Here is a 16,159-nt window from a genome sequence, read left to right on the forward strand (position 1 = left end):
AAATGAACTCTGTAGTTTCAAGGAACTGGTGTCTTTTTGACTTTTTGGAATAAGAAATCTTTCTTCGTTTCTGTATTAATGTTGCAGGCTTTACCATAGTTACAGAAACCCTATTATCATAATAGACTACAGAGAATATAGTTTTGTAATATAGTAAAGCTTATTTTCAGGCATCGCTATTTTCAACTTTAACAAAAATATGGCATCTATTATGAAACAGTATAAATAATTTTCCAAATTACACTTTTTTATAACAATTGTTACTATATTTGGTAGTCAGGTAGTCACGATATTCTGTTGAGGATTTAGTTTGCATGACATGACAATTAATTATAGCTGAAAAGAGTTAAACATAGGCAAAATGAATGGAAAATGCTTTTTTTTTTTTTTGAACAGGGTTAGTTTATGTAGAATGATTGGGTACACAGAACATACTGGCTGGCTGCTGTTGTTTCACTTTTTTACATTTAATAGTCAATGCCCACCAAGTCTTATCTCTTTGAAAGGATGTTTTCACACATGCATATTTCCCACCTGTCTTTCTTAAAAACACATTTCAAGAATACGAATCAAGGTACTGAATACATTCATAGCTGAACTAAACATTAAGATAAAAGCTTACCTGCTGTGAAATCCTCAGTTGCTACAGGAGTTATCATTTAAATAGCTTTTTCTTGCAGAGCTTTATGCCTTCTAGTGATGTTTATTTCAACTGAGTTTAGATACCTAGGTATTTGCATTCAATTTAATGCATGGTAGCAATCATTCACACAAATAAGTACGCACTAGATAACCATTTGTAAGTATTAACTTCTTAGAGTTAGAGGAAAATCACGAAGACAGTCCTTCTGGGACACAAGAAGAAAGCCCTGGCTTTAAAAAATTACAAAATGGGTAAGAGAGTTCTATAACCTAAGTTACTTCAGAGACATGAGAAAGGTTTAGATTTTTGGTTACATTTTTCCAAAACAATCTGACTATAGTTTATGAAGTAAAAGATAAGTAACACCTATTTTACCCTTGTAAGTTAGGCGTTCAAAGAAGTCTTCTTAAAGCACCAAGTTCCCTATCACTGGAAAGCAGAGTTAAGACACACATTTACAAGTATCACAACAAACATATATGACAGTGATCATATTTGGAAGTTACCTGGAATTTGCACTGCTGTGCCTTCAACTGAACCCACACTGGTGCCAATCAGGAAATCTGATCCATTAGTGACTTCCGGAAGGGAAAATGATGAAGTTACAAGTTCAATAGTGTTTGGTTCCTCAGAGCTTATTGTTGACTGCTCATTTTGATACGGACTGTTTCCAGGGGCAGTGCTCTTTGTTGCAATGTTAGAAGAAATTGTTGTGATCTCCTCTCGAGCAAACAAAGCTGATTGTGTTTCTGTGCTTCTATCCAAGGGTCGTGAAGATGAAGCTAGCATTGTAACTGCTTCCTGGTCAGGCTTAAATATTTCACGTTCAATACTATTGCGTGACTCTGAAACAGGTGTGGAAAAAAGCCATGGGATCTCTCTCTCAGTACTCCTGTCACCTTCTTGATGGGGGTTGTTGACTCTCCCTGAGGAAGCTTCAACTTTTATTGTGCTAACTTTTGGAACATCTGTGCTCACTCTTTCTCCAAAAATCAGAAAAGCAGTAGGCAAGACATGTGTTGATGGAGAATCTCCAGAAACAGTAGCTTCTTCCTCAGCAGCCAAATCAGTTGCAGAGATTTCTGTCTCGTCTGTCCTGTCTGTTACAAGTCTATTAAAGTGAGGAATACTTTCAGTAGTTGTGCTTTCTGAAACAGGCTTGGGAGAAAACTCTAGCAGAGAAGACTCCGTTCTGTCAAGAAGGTCCGTAGTGGGTGGTTTATATGTTGCTGCAATATCAGAACTAACCTCTTTGAAGGTTCCTTCCAATGAATGATTGGACTGATCTGAATCCTTTGAGGATGATGTACTTGGAATGATTACCTCAGGGTACTCAGATACTCCATTAACTAACTGAACAGTTACTGAGGATTTAGGAGTAGAATAGAAGCTCACTGAATCTGTTTCTTCATACTCTGCAGATGCCGATTTTGTGTATACTGTAGGATGCTTTTCTTCATTCTTGCTAGATGATACAGCTGTCAGGTGGGATGTATGCGGTGTGGTGACCATACTTACATCAAGCATGTCAGTTGTCAAAGCCTTTTCTGTCTCAGTAGCTAAAACTGGTGTAAAAGAAGGAACCACAGGCTGCTTATCATCCAGTTCTTCTTGGCCCATACCAGAAAAGCCAGAGACAGGGACTGTTTCACTTTGATCTGCTATTACTCGGTTGTTTGCTGAAGTATTCAGCTCATAGGTATCTTCTGATGTACTTGATACAATATGTTTAGACTCATGAGGGACATGAGGGCTTGCCAGTGATGGTACTGTAGGAAAGAAAATGCCCAGTTCAGAGAGTTCAGTAGTGATGAGGGTTTCTGTTGCAAACTTCATAGCATTCCCTGAACCCAAATCTTTGTCATCTGATTTTGGTCTGTGCTCAGCTGTTACTGATTCACTACTTGGCTGACTGGAAGTAGTCAAAGACAGACTATCACCAGATCCAAGTGTCTTCTCTTTGGTTATAGAAAAATTAGGTGTTGAATAGTATTTCTCCCCTTCAGCTGTCATGCTATCATCACCACCATATGTTGATTGTATCACAGGACTGGGTATTGTCTGCACACTTATTATATCTTCAGGCATTGATTTTGAGTGATCCATGTCTATAATAGTTGTTTCTTCTGATGGGATTTGAAGTCTTTCTTCAATTAGTGTAATATCACCATAAACAGAAACATTCAGTATAACACTTCTTTTATCGTCAATCATGGGAATAATTTTCTCATATATCCCAGTATCACTTGTTAGTTCTTCTGATGTAGCTGTCTTTGGTTGAACAGCAGATGGATTTGCCACAATCTCTTTTTCTTCTGTAATAAGGGATGCTAGTCCTGTGATCACAGTCTGTGATCTATCTATCGGTGTCTCTGTTGTCATAACTTCAGAATAAACTTCCCCAGGAACACTAGCTGAAGCATTTAGTACTACTTTTGACACAGGGGTTATTGACAAATGAGTAAAGATATCAGAAGATGAATCCAAAACACCAACCCAGCCAGATCCTTCTCCAGAGCTTTCAGGTAATACTCCACCTGGTAATTTTGTTGTTGTTGTTACAAGTGATTCTTCTGTTTCAAGATTAGGAGTTCCACTCAGTATTACAGAAACAGGAGTTACGCCATCTTTAATCAGCAAATGTGAAGTCTCCTCTTGAGAAAGAGATTTAGAAACAGTTGTTGTCCTATCTGTTTCATTTTCTCCTCTCTCATAGTTAGTTTCCTTATTGTGAGGTTCTTCAATCTCAACAAAATAAGGCATCATCTCTTTAACCTCTTTAGAGTTGAAGCTCTTGGAACTCTCTTCTGCAAAAGCTGGGGAACTGGTGATTCCTGAGCTGGGGAACGGGTCTTCTGTTTCTAACAGCAGCTCAGTTGCAGCACTTGTAACTTCTTCATTAACTTCAGCATTTGATTGAGTGCTTCCTCTTTCAAAGTCTTGTGTCTTGCCACTTGAAAGGCTGGGTCCCATATTTGCAGGATCAGAAATCTGAGGACTTGAAGTACTCATGGTTTCTTTGACAGTCATTGGCACTACAGAAGGAATAACAGCAAGGTCGTCTCCTGATCCTTGTCCTGAAAATAATGGATCACTGATGAGGTCATTATTTGTTAGCTTTTCTTCTTTAGGTGTCAGGAGTGATCTGGGAATATCTTTTGTAGGGAAAATATTTTGTACCAACTCCTCCTTTTGCTCTATATCTGTAACTGGAGAGCTGATGTATTTCCTTTCAGTCTTTACAGATTCAGTTACTCTGTCATCATTAAATGGCAAAAGTATTTTTTTAACAGAATCAGTTTCTAATACCTTTTCTTCTGAATACGGACTGGTAGTCAGAACATTTAGGAATCCCAGATGTTCATGGTTAGCCTGTGTACTTTTAAAGAATGGGTCTGTTGTTGTTTCTTCAAAAGATTCTATAGCTTTTGATGAAGTTTCCCTTGGCCCGTCTTCACCAGAATGTATATCTTCCACCAAAGGAACATTCGTAGTAAAAACTCTCACTGTCAGTTCATCAACTGTTTTCTCTTCCATTCTTATGTCAGTTACAGTTCCCACTGTGGTTACTTCATGTTCAGGACTTGTGACTAGTTCATCAGGTTTGATAGTGAAGGCATGATCCACAGATGGTGTGCTGGCAACTTCTTTGTCATACTTCTCTCGTGTTTCTGGTATTGCAGTGGGTGAAACAGTTGTTTTTTCAAATGATTCAATGAGTGTGTCCGCTTCTCCAGATCCCTGATCAATAAATAAGAAATGACTTCCAAGTATTTCTTCAGTAGGTCCATTAGACATTAGTTTTGTGGTGCTGCTGTCACCTTTGAATTCTTCTCCAGAGCCAGGCTCAATCAGGAGAATCTTGCCTAATGAAACAGTTGAAGAACTAACTTTTGCATTTTTGCTCTCTGTTGGTTCAGCTACTGCTTTTATACTGACAGTACCATGAGTTACTGTGATTTCATGAGCGCCGTTACTAAGCACTGATTCTGTTGATGTAGTGACCTCACCTGTTTCTAAATCTTCAGTTTTAACTCCTGGTGCAACATGAGATACTCTCTCTTTTCTAGAACCAGGACTAGATTTTACTTCAGAAGGAGCTGTGTAAGTTGGTTCTGTTTCTTGGTTTTGTTCTCCTGGCTTTCCCGTACTAAACACATTCTGGGACATCTGACTTGCTACTCCAGACTCCTTTGTCAAGCCGTCTGACGCAGTGCTTGAAACTGTTACTTCTGATTCATCTGTTCTTGTATGTTCTTCATATTCTTTTGTTGCATTCTTCAGTGAAGCATCATCTATGCTGTAAACATTTTCTTCATGCACTTCTGTTTGTGTTTCAGTGACAGGCCTTAATGGAACTGAATTCGAAGTAGTAGACTCAATGACAACATCTATGTCTCCAGAACCTGGATCAATAAACGGGGAGTCAGTACTTACCACTTTTCTTGTGGGAACCCCTGAAAATATGTCTGCTAGTTCTTCTGCTGATCCTTCATTTATAAAAAGCTTCTTCTCTCTCAAGAGAGGAACGGTGGTGACCTTTTCGAATTCAGAACTTATGGTACCTGTTACTGGTACTGTTTCTCTGAGCAAGGTGGGCTCTTGACTTACAGTTCTGATTTCACTAGTAGTGCTTCCAAGTTCGTTCAACTCCAAATTTCCCTCTGCAGTAGTAGCTGAATTTTCTTGATTTGAATAAACAGTGCTCTGTATTTCTTTTTCGTCTTCAATTTTCTTTTCAGTTACGAGAGAGCTGGCGACTACTTTTTCTGTAATAAACTCAGGCACAGAATTGGTGGCAACAGTTACTTTAGAACTTTTATCAAAAGCAGAATAAAGAGTGCTTATTCCTCTGGGCAAAGCAGAGGTGATTCCCAAAGCCGCTACAGAAATTTCTGTTGGTAGTACTGTGCCAGATCCCAAAGAAATATCTTGCAATGAAAGTGTTTCTCTTGCTGCTGTTTCTGTTGTCATGGCTGAAGTTATAGTAATGTCCTCTTCTACATCTCCAGAGCCTTCTAGAACTATAAAAGAAGAAGCACTCACCTCAGGCTTTCCTGTGTGACTACTTTCCAGAAGGCTTTCAACAGGGAAATTTGAATTAAGTTTAATAGTTGATTTATAAAGATTTCCTGGAGCAGGGGTCACCTCTTCTGGAATAAGGTCTTTCACACCTATGCCTACTGTAACAGTATTAAAAACTGCATCCAGAGAAGCAGTTACAGCAGCACTTTCCACAGTAAGTGCATCAGGAGTAGAAGTTATACCAGAATTTTTTTCATCATCTTCCTTCCTTGACATTGTCACAATTTCTGAGAAGACAGAACTGGATAAATCCGATTCAGTGGAACCATCTCCAGAAGATTCACTAGTAATCAAAAGCAAGTTTTTTGTATCTTTAGTAGAACTCTCCTCAGTTCCATGCCATGTTATAGTCCCTTTATTTTTTTGCAGAGACTGCTCAGATGAAGAAGTAATGGCTATTGATTTATCTGTTTTGGCAACTTCTGACTCACCACTATAAACAGGTTCTAACATTGCAACATCCGCTGTCGGTTGTGTAACTTCAAACGCCCCTATTACTTCTCCAGCTTTGCTGGGTTGCATAGTACCGGAAGCTTCAGCTTCGGGTATTATAAATGTATTTGTTTCATTGATTTGAGAAAAGGTCACATTTTTTGAATGTGCAACGCTTTCAATTTGATCACTTCTCGCTTCTTCAGCTTTTGTGCTCTTAGGTGCACTAGTGACTTGTTGCTTTCCATTGATGAACTGCAAAGCTGGAGGAGTTGTAACATCAGTAGTATTTTCACAGTCGTCTTCTTCTTCTTCAAACTCTATAATGTTTGGAAAGAAAGGATCCAATATTATATATTCAGATGAATCCTGCACAGAGTCTGAAGTACAGGGTTCAGTCTGAGCTGATTCTGCATCAATGTGAGGTTCATCTATTGCATGAGGAAGCATATGGCGACTGAACAGATCCAAAAATTCATTCACCGGATGATCTGCAAAAAAAAGAGAGCTTTTCATAATCCCTAAGTGACAGCGACGGTTGCGCATTAAAGTAGACATATGAAGTACAAGCAATCCATTGGAGAAAAAATAAAAACCAACCAAAAAAATCAAAATAAAACATAGTAAATTCAGTCTGTTCTTCTATTGACACAAAGTTAAATGCTGCCACAATGTTTAACTTTCTAGTTGAATCCTTTGCATATGTTGAACACATTGATTGTGTGGTACTGTCAATTACTATGCGTGTTTAGTCCCAAACCTACACCTCAACTAACTTATTCTACACTATTCAGCAGAGGTAAGAAATGGACAAGATGACCATTTTTAGACGAAAAGACTCTGGTCCCAATCTGCAGCAACTGCTTCCATGGGTTTGAAGCACTAGCCAAGCTTTACCAAAAACTGAAGTTACACAAAGCTAAGCGAGGCAAAGTCTAAAATAAAATAGAACATACAGAATATGCCTCTGCAACTTCATTTATTCCCAGTATAGAGTAATTAAAAATAATAACAACACCATAAAAACTACATCAATTTCTCTATTCGTAATCCTTGGACCCTAGGTGGGTAAATAGAAAGTTGTTGACATTTGGCATTATAAAGCATTATGAAGCAAAGGAGAAAAAATATCCCAGATTCAAAAATCAATCACCATTCAGACAGTAATATAAGTAAAGTCCAGCTATTTTCTTCCGCTTACCACTCCCTTTGAATTAGTTACACACTCCCACAGATTGCAAACCTCTCAAATTTTCTTCTAGGTGTCCAAGAAGATAAAGAAGACAAAAGAAGTTCTAAGTAGACAAGGTTTTAGCTGCTGAAGCCCTGGTGAATTCCACTAGGATTTATTATCCCAAATTCCACAGACACTTTTTAAAGGCACCCTCTCAGCACAAACATTACTTCAAACCTTCTGTTCCAGACAATAGGTGCTACCCTCATCTAAAAAACCCACGCAACAGAGGATACAACAGACTTAGAAAAAAGCCAAATTTCAGGTTTGGCTAACTGACTTGAAGCTGGAAACTTTGCACTGAAATCTTATTCCATGAATGTTTCTTTCTTCTGAGTATATGTTTATACCCGTTTCGCCCAAAGCAAAATTACTGTTTGCCGGTGTAAACTGGTGTAGCCAACAGAGCTTTACCTACATCTGCCAGCAGAGGATCTGAACCAACACCCAGGACTCCTCTCTTACAGCACTGTCAGCAATGACTGCTCCCCAAAGAACATTTGCAGGTATTCTGGCATACACAATATAGGACAGCAATTTTTAAGTAAATCTTCCTCACTAAAACTATTTACAAGATGTAAAACAATGAGGACCTGACAGATAAAGTATTTCATTAGTTTGCAGTAATTCCCGTACATTTGAACATTATTTAACCTCTATGATGACTGAGCCCTCAGAGACAGAGTAATCAGGTGATCATCCCAGAATGTATTAAATCACATTACACTGACACAGAGCACTGTGAAAGGCTTTTGATTCTTTGGGGGTGGGGTGGGGTGTGTGAGAAGGTCATTGCAACTCTATTGACAATTAGTGTTCTAATATCTCATGCTGTGTTTACAGATAAACTCACGAAGTATTACAGAATCTTCATTTTGCTAAACCTCCAGCTGAAGAGTAAATGGCAAATTCAGGTCTTACAAAGAACATGTCATAATGTGCCCTGAATCTGAGGTTTAGATCTAATTGTTAAACAATTAGAGAAAAATTAAGATCCATGCCACCCTTACACAGCATAAGTCACCTTCAGCATTGTGTATTTCCACTAAAATATTCAGTTTGTACAGCACTATGCTCAGTGTTCCCAGAGAAGAAAAAAAAAAAAGGTTGTTTTTAACCTCATTTCTGCCCATGTATTGCCCCAATGAAGCCTGGCATTTATTTTGTGCCATGACAGCTCTATCAGATGACTACAGAATTGAAACTCCTCCTCTCTCCCTCATGTGTGCTTGTTGGGAGTCCTTTTATGTAATGCTTGTAAGGAGAGATTTTCTCCATGTTCCTTCCTCCAGTAGGTTAGAAATATTTACAGAGGGTGACCAGTGCCACAGAAAAATATAGCTTCTGCAGCCATTCATTTGAGTGTCCCCAGATCTCCTTTTCAAGCAGAAAAGCAAGAATTTAGTTATTTGTCCAAGATGTGCAATACGACGTGGAAAATCGTATCTACACCTGACTAACAAAGGCACTGTAAGAATTCACAAATTTTAGCAAACAGCTGTTCTAGTCATTATACTGAGGAATCATATTTTCATAAAAGTTGAAGCTCAAATCAACACAGAATTGTATACCATCTTTTCAAAATAGTGAATGCAAAAATACATAGGAATTCCATAACTGAAAGGGGAATGGGAAGTTAAAACTTCTAGGGAGCTTTGAGAGTTTCTGATTCTCAGTTTCTGAATTCCCTATAAAATAACTGCACCAACATACAGAACTAGAGAACTACGTATAGAAATGTACATGGGCAAGAAAGATGGTCTGTACTGTGTGCACAGCTTAAAAAGGAAAATGTATAAATAGCCTGGTATATAGACTAATGTGGCATAAGGATTAATTATGATTTCATACACAGCTGTTAGGATTGTGCGCACAAAGCACATAGCATGCTTTTGCACAGAACTGTACATAAAAAAAAAATAAATTATAAAGCCTGGATGGGACTGGATAGGCTGTAATTTGTAGGAGGGTACCATGAGTAACAAGTTCTGACCAGTGTATTATTTTTGTAGAAGTGCGCACCTGGGAGTCCCTCAAATTACTAGCTCACGCTAAATCATTTATGGTAGGTAATAAATTTAATGAACAACATCTGTTCCAAATTCACCTAGAAGACATATACAAATTCTTACATACACAAAGATCTCTATCAGACCTTACTTTTACTTTGTTAGCTTTTTCAAGATCTCACATGCCACAAAGTCCCACATGAAAGAACCTTAGCTAAAGGTATGATATTCCAATAATAAACTTTCAGGAGGCTCTTTCATTAAATAGTAAGCATTTTTGGTTTGTTATTTATCCAAGAAAAAAATAACCAGCATTTAAGAAAATAGTAAAGAATCCAATTGAATTATTTTTTTTTATTAGAATTTCTTCTCCTTTCTAAAGTTTGATCATTCATCGTTAACAAGCAAGTTGCCAATGCTCATGGTTGACAGCTATGGAAAATTCTCTTAAACCCGAGACGGCCAATAATCTACGAAACCATATAGCTTATATAACATATGACCTTGTCCTCTAAGAATAAGCAAGACACTAGGATGAAATCCTAAGAGCCGGCATAAAATACAAGTACAGGAGGGAAAAGCCTTATCTGTTGAACTGGTTTGTTAGACCCATAGGACAGACACACAAACACTTGTGGTAGGTTTAAACTGGCTAGATGCAGCTGGCATATGTGGCCCCTATTTATGTTCACGTCCATTCCAGCTGCAGATAAAGACATACAGAGCTGAGACTATTAATAAGAGACGAAATAAGGACTTTAAAAGAAAGGAGTTTGGCTTCTAAATATGTTTATCAATAGTTCGCACATTATCATGGCCAACAAGCCAAAAGGAGCACTTGCTCAGAGAGGCGCTTTGTTATTCTGGCTCCAAGAAAAAGAAAGAAAAAACAAGTAGCTAAAAAGTAGTAAAACCAAGGGCTGTCAGTTCAGCCTGCCAATCCAAACAAGTCCTAAAGGAGATTTATCAGTAAAGGCTCTTATTGAGGAAAGTGATGAGGTATGCACTGAAATAGAGATGGAATAGATAGGTGGATGAATGTATACGCAGCCTAGAGTGATTCTTAATCTATTTAATATGTCTAGATGTTTTAAATTACCTCTATGGAATAGGCATCTATCTCAGTAACAGTCAACTATGTGTAAGAAATGGAAATTCCCCTGGCTACAGGGTGCATTTTAGCCACAGGAGGACTTGACTGCTGCTACACATAACCACAGAGCGACTGATTAAGGTGGCATTAATTTCCATTGCAACCCTTCTAATGTCAATTGGTTCTAAACCCACATTAATTCTTCCCCGGATCAGATATAAAAGTTGCCTCTATGTTACTGAGATTTTTTTCTTGAGAAGACTTTTAATAATCTACAAAGAAACCTAAAGGGCATTTCCAAGATCATTTTTGAGGGCATGATCAGCAAAAAGCATTTTCTCTTTCAAAAATCCTTCAGATAAGCAGCCCAAGAAAAACTCATAGAGAATTAAATAGAAAACAGATCCTGATGTCTTCCAAACTTTCAAAAACCAAAATATTTAATTCAGAAGACATAGACTTAGCACAGTTTTGTGAAGTCTCATTCAAAATGGGACTGTTAACATCTAATCTGGCATCCTGCAGATAACAAATTACACCTCTAGATTCCTGCAATTTGCCCAATTTATTGCTTCAGAGCAGCTTGCGGAGTTGTTTGTCAGAAGTAATAGAGTTCATTTTTTGGTAGGACTAGAGGTCTGATAAACCCATGAAAACTACAGAAAGATTCACAAAATATTCTGTAGACTTTGAATCAGGCTCTACATTTTGATTAGAATAAAGTTAAAAAAAAAAAAAGAGACCAAAATCATTTTGGATTGTTTGTTTCAAAAGTCTGCATTTCATTGCATTGTGTGACACTCCATAACATTCACTACCAAGGACCCATAAGCACAAGACAGGTTAGCATGAAAAAACAAAATAATTTTCATTAGTCAAATTTCTTCCTGTACTTGATAACCAGAAAATTTTGGGTTTGGCTTCAATAGAATTATATCAGGGTGAGTTTAGACCATAGTGTGACTAAAATGTCATTAAAATATTGTATATACGTGGTTTTATATCAAATTTCTGCAGATGTAACATTCAGTGACTGTGAAAAAGGTAATGTGGTAACTTGCAATGAAAAGAAAAAGTGTTTGGCTCTGAGAGAAACACAACAAACGATGTAATTTAAGAAAAATATTGAGAAAATCTGGGCTTTCCCCCCGTGCATAGTTTTTAACTACTCTGTTTTCCATGTTAAGCGACCTTGTTTCTTCCCAACAGATATGCACTGTGCATTTATTTTTATATGCCTCCTCTTCTTTACCACAGTTGGTCCTGCACAATACCATAGTTATCACCTCCTGCAGAAGTCTCCCACCACACACATGATAAACTTGTACTGCCTGACAATAGCCTTAAACGTCACCTGCAGATGATCAGATGCTCTGAGACCAAGGTCAGAGGTGTCTGGAACTAGGATTGGGGACAAGTAAAATACCTAATAACTAGTAGTTAGCACAATGGTTCGGTTCATCATGGAAGATCAGACCATCATCTTAGGTAGGCTGTTAAATCACAACTCAAGTCAGGTGTCTCAAGCTTCACAACAGCTACTGATCAGACCCTTACTCATTCAAAAAAAAGAGTTATTCTGAGAAAGTAATTGCAGGAACAGATTGTAAAAATATGCTATGAAAAGCACACTGATGGCGCTGAGGACCGAATGAAGGTGCATGAATCATTATCTTCCTTATTTTTGTACATTCACAGGATTTGCTGCAGACTGAAGCTGCTATGAAAAGTGGGTCCAAACTAACAACACACAGAATAATTCAGTAAAAATGCACAGTCTGTTTCATTAAGACTCTCTGAATAACCTAAACAAATGACTTTAACTTGTTATCTCAAAATCCCTGCACATTTGTGGGACAATCCTGGCAGGCTGTCAAAGATGACCTACCAAGAGAGAGCCTACAGTCAGCAGACTTGAATTCAGCCAACAGGTGTCTCCACTTCATCTGGAAAATATTTAGCAGTCCTCAAAGCAGAAGAGGTTCAAATGGATTATTTAAACCCTCTGAAAGTCCAGTGAAGACTCATATCTGGGCTTGGGAGAGGGTTTAGCATGAGGAAAGACTTAAACAGCATTATGTTATATATTAACTCCCCTGAACCTCAGCTCTGCTAAGGTCCAGATTTGCAGTCTGGGTGGACACACAGTTTTATGACTATGGCTTGCTGAAACTCTTCCAGCAAAACAAAACTCAACCAATTCCAGAGGAATGTCTCAGTCTTATTGAACATATTTTGCTTTAAAAGCATCCTGAAGAAGTAAAGAAGTGGTCTGACAAGATGGCCCCCGATACAAAAAAAAAAAATTATAATTTTTTTTTGTTGTTGTTTCAAAACCTTTGTATTTAGGTTTTTTTCCCCCTTAAAGTATTACACTTAAATTGGAACAGAAAGCTTCAATTTTACAGAAAGAAAAGATTCTGATAACATCTTTTGGGCCATTTTATTTCATAGAAAAGGGATTTTTTCTAATTGTTCTTTTCATCTCATTTCAAAAGAAAAAAGATTTTGAAATACAGACATTTCCTGCTGAAAAAAAATTCCTACTGTCAGCCTTCAGTGCATGTAATTCCTCTAACTTGTGCCATCTTGTAATATCATTAACCTACCTAAGCACGGTCAAAGTGCAACAGTGCTTCAGGCATACCCCGTCAGGAAACGGTGGGAATACTGCCAAAGAGCTGGTCTAAGGTGTTAAAGAAACATGGCTACTATTACACACACCTAAGTAAAAGAGAGCAAAGAAAGGTCCAGAAATAATTAAAATTTTGATTATTTTAATCTTTCTACCTGACAGTAACATGACTAGTATGTATGATGAGGTCTAGTAAAATCCAGTTCTTGATTTCTGTTCAGGCTAAATAAACAAAAGGTTTTATTTAGTTCACTTAAAAATGTTCCCCAGCTGGATATATATTTCCAAAAGTTTTGTTAACTTTGGCTCCCTTTAGAAATGCTTAAGGATGTAGGGCATGTTTCAATAGGTTTATTTTTTTTTACCTTCCAAATTTTATCAAAATCTATGTTTTGTTCTCCCTCTGACAGTCAAAAGAGAGGTATTCATTTTTTTCAAATCTCATCAGCAGTAAAAAAAAAAAAATCATAAAATCGTATACAAATTGACCTTGAATAAAAATCCCAATTACTCAAATAATTTTCTGGAAGAAAATATTTGAAAAGAGTAATTTTTGCACAGCTGGCTGGGTAGGAGTTGAAAGTAATTCAAGGTGGGTGGTCAGTCTTGCCTACTCAAATTCACTTATCCAGTCTGCTTTACCGTATTTGGGTGTCTCTGCTTCCATGCAAGGCACACCCTGTTGAAAACCTGAGTATCAATTGCTGGCATGTTCCTAAGCTGCAGCCTTTTTACAGCTATACCATTCCCCCAAGCTCCATCTTGACAGAGTTGTTGGCTATGACCAGAAACACCTGTGGAAAGTGGATGTCGCTCATGTGGACATCTGTTTTGCACAGGGCTCTGGCCTGCGTGGCTGTGCTGAAACACCCCTGCCAAATTTTACAGCAATAGACATGATGATGCAAAAACCATGTCAGAAATAAAGGAACCGTTTTATTATAAAGGCATATCATGAAGCCTTCTGGCACTCTCTGGCGTTTCCTTCAGCCTCATTGCTTCCTGCGTTCTCCCCCTGACGCAGCGGTAAACTTGTTAAGAAAAAAACGATTGAGTAAAATGTCAAGTTGTTAAGAATGGCAGCCGTGCAGTGTCAAGTCTAAGCCCCACTAAGCGCAGGATACAGTTCCCTGGATAATGACCGAATATTTGTCATACAATATTCTAAGGGCAGCTCTTCCCACTTCCTCTCTATTCCGATACGTCTTTAACAAAATGACACTCCAGCCAGTGGTGTCTCCTCCTGCGTGGTCCCCAACATAAGCATCCTTCCAATGACAACATTTTACTTACTGCCTACGGAGAAGACAATTCTAAAACTCTGCAGGGCTAAACAACACAAAACCAAACAACAGACAAGTAATAAATCATTTTCTCTAGCTGAAATCCTAAACAAAGCAAAAATTCAGACTGTGCAATCGCACGGTATCTGGATTAGCCGGTCTGTCTGGACAGAAAAGTTCAACTCCACAGGACAACTCATCAGGTCAGGTGGTAAACAGAAGAGCTGGCTGGGAAGGAAAACAACTGCTCACCAAAATGACTTCAGCCTTGATGTCATGTGTGGTCTTCCATGACTGAGGTGGAAACAGTGAGATATCAATGGGTGGGTCTTGCCCTTTCCTAGCCCGCTTCACCGTCATCCCTTGGTTATGCCGCATAACACCAGGGCAACCTCAAATGCTTCTGCCACTAGACAGATGGAAGAAGAAGGAACCAGTTCTGGCCCTACTAACATGAGAAGAGGGTGTCCCCTCCCAGAAGAACCAAAAAGGACTTATCACAACAAAAATTTGGGGCAAGAGCCAAAATACTGCAGTTACAATGCCAAAGAAGATATCCACCATTTGACTGTTCTGATGTGAAATGGCCTGTAATGAATATTCCTGCCCCTGCCCTTCTCTCTCCAGTAATGTCAACAATATTTGTCTCTGGGAGCAAACTTACAGTACACTCCTTAAGGTGCCAGTTCTGGAAAATATTAGGTTGATATCATGTTAATGTAGGAGTAATAAAGGTTGGTTTACATAGTAAGTAGGTGCTAAATTTTACTTTCTGAAGCAAAGTCATTTGTCACAAAGGAGGAATTTTATGTGGCAAAAAATAAAACCAGAAAATATTCTGATGTTCAAGCTCTAAGACAGACAGCAGTGTTTACATATGTGGCTGTATAGAAAAAGAAAGAGAGAGAGGGAGGAAAGATGGAAGGACGGAAGGACAGAAGGAAGGAAGGACAGAAGGAGGGAAAGAAGGGAAAGAATAGAAAGAAGGGAAAGAGAAAAAAAACAAACAACATTTTCAGGAGGATCATCCCTATGCAAAACAGCTACAGTGATGATTACCCCACCTGATCTACCCCACAATGCTCTTTTTACAGATACTTGGAGAAGATTATGTATATGTACTGTCACTTATCATTATGCTTTTCTGACATTGTATCCTCTACAATTTTCCAAGCATCTTTCAAGTATCTCATAAGCACACTTTTAATTTAATGTCCGCATAAGCCCCCGGGTCATGCAGCCAGCACTCAAAATCACAGATGATTAGATGCACTGTTTGGCTGCAGCCCCTGCTCCTTTTTGAGAGATATTTAGTGCTATTAATCATGTGGCAACACACACTCACTCGAGTGTGGCAAATCTTTTTTTTGGGCTTCAGTTTTCTTCATTGAAATATGACCAAAGCTTTGCTGGAATAGACCATTGTGGGGCAAATCTTCCTTCTCCTAGACCCGTCTGCTTGTGCAAAATTACTTGGGTTAGTTACAACAGCAGCAGCAATAGTAACTCAAGTTTTACTACTGTATCTTCATAATATTGTAAATGCAAATATTTGTTTTAGAATAGATACAATTAGAATGATTATGTACATAAATAGCAATATACATGGCACATGCATTTTTGCACGCAGGTCTGAGTCTTGTGCTTTGCAAATATTATTCAGAGGACACAGAGTGGATTCTGTAATTGCAGTTTTAATGGAATATTCTTAGCATTATCCCTTGTCTTGTGGAAATAAAAAAAGC

General features: G+C 38.2%; 1 protein-coding gene across 1 annotated transcript in view; it reads right to left on the reverse strand.

The window, feature by feature from the left end:
• The window catches only part of VCAN (versican), a gene marked incomplete at its 5' end in the record, with an annotated part of 109,661 nt that overhangs the window by 29,529 nt on the left and 63,973 nt on the right, over positions 1-16,159 (reverse strand). The window lies entirely within an intron of this gene.

Source organism: Vanellus vanellus (assembly GCF_965231255.1).
Source record: "Vanellus vanellus genome assembly, chromosome: Z".
NCBI classification, from domain to species: domain Eukaryota; kingdom Metazoa; phylum Chordata; class Aves; order Charadriiformes; family Charadriidae; genus Vanellus; species Vanellus vanellus.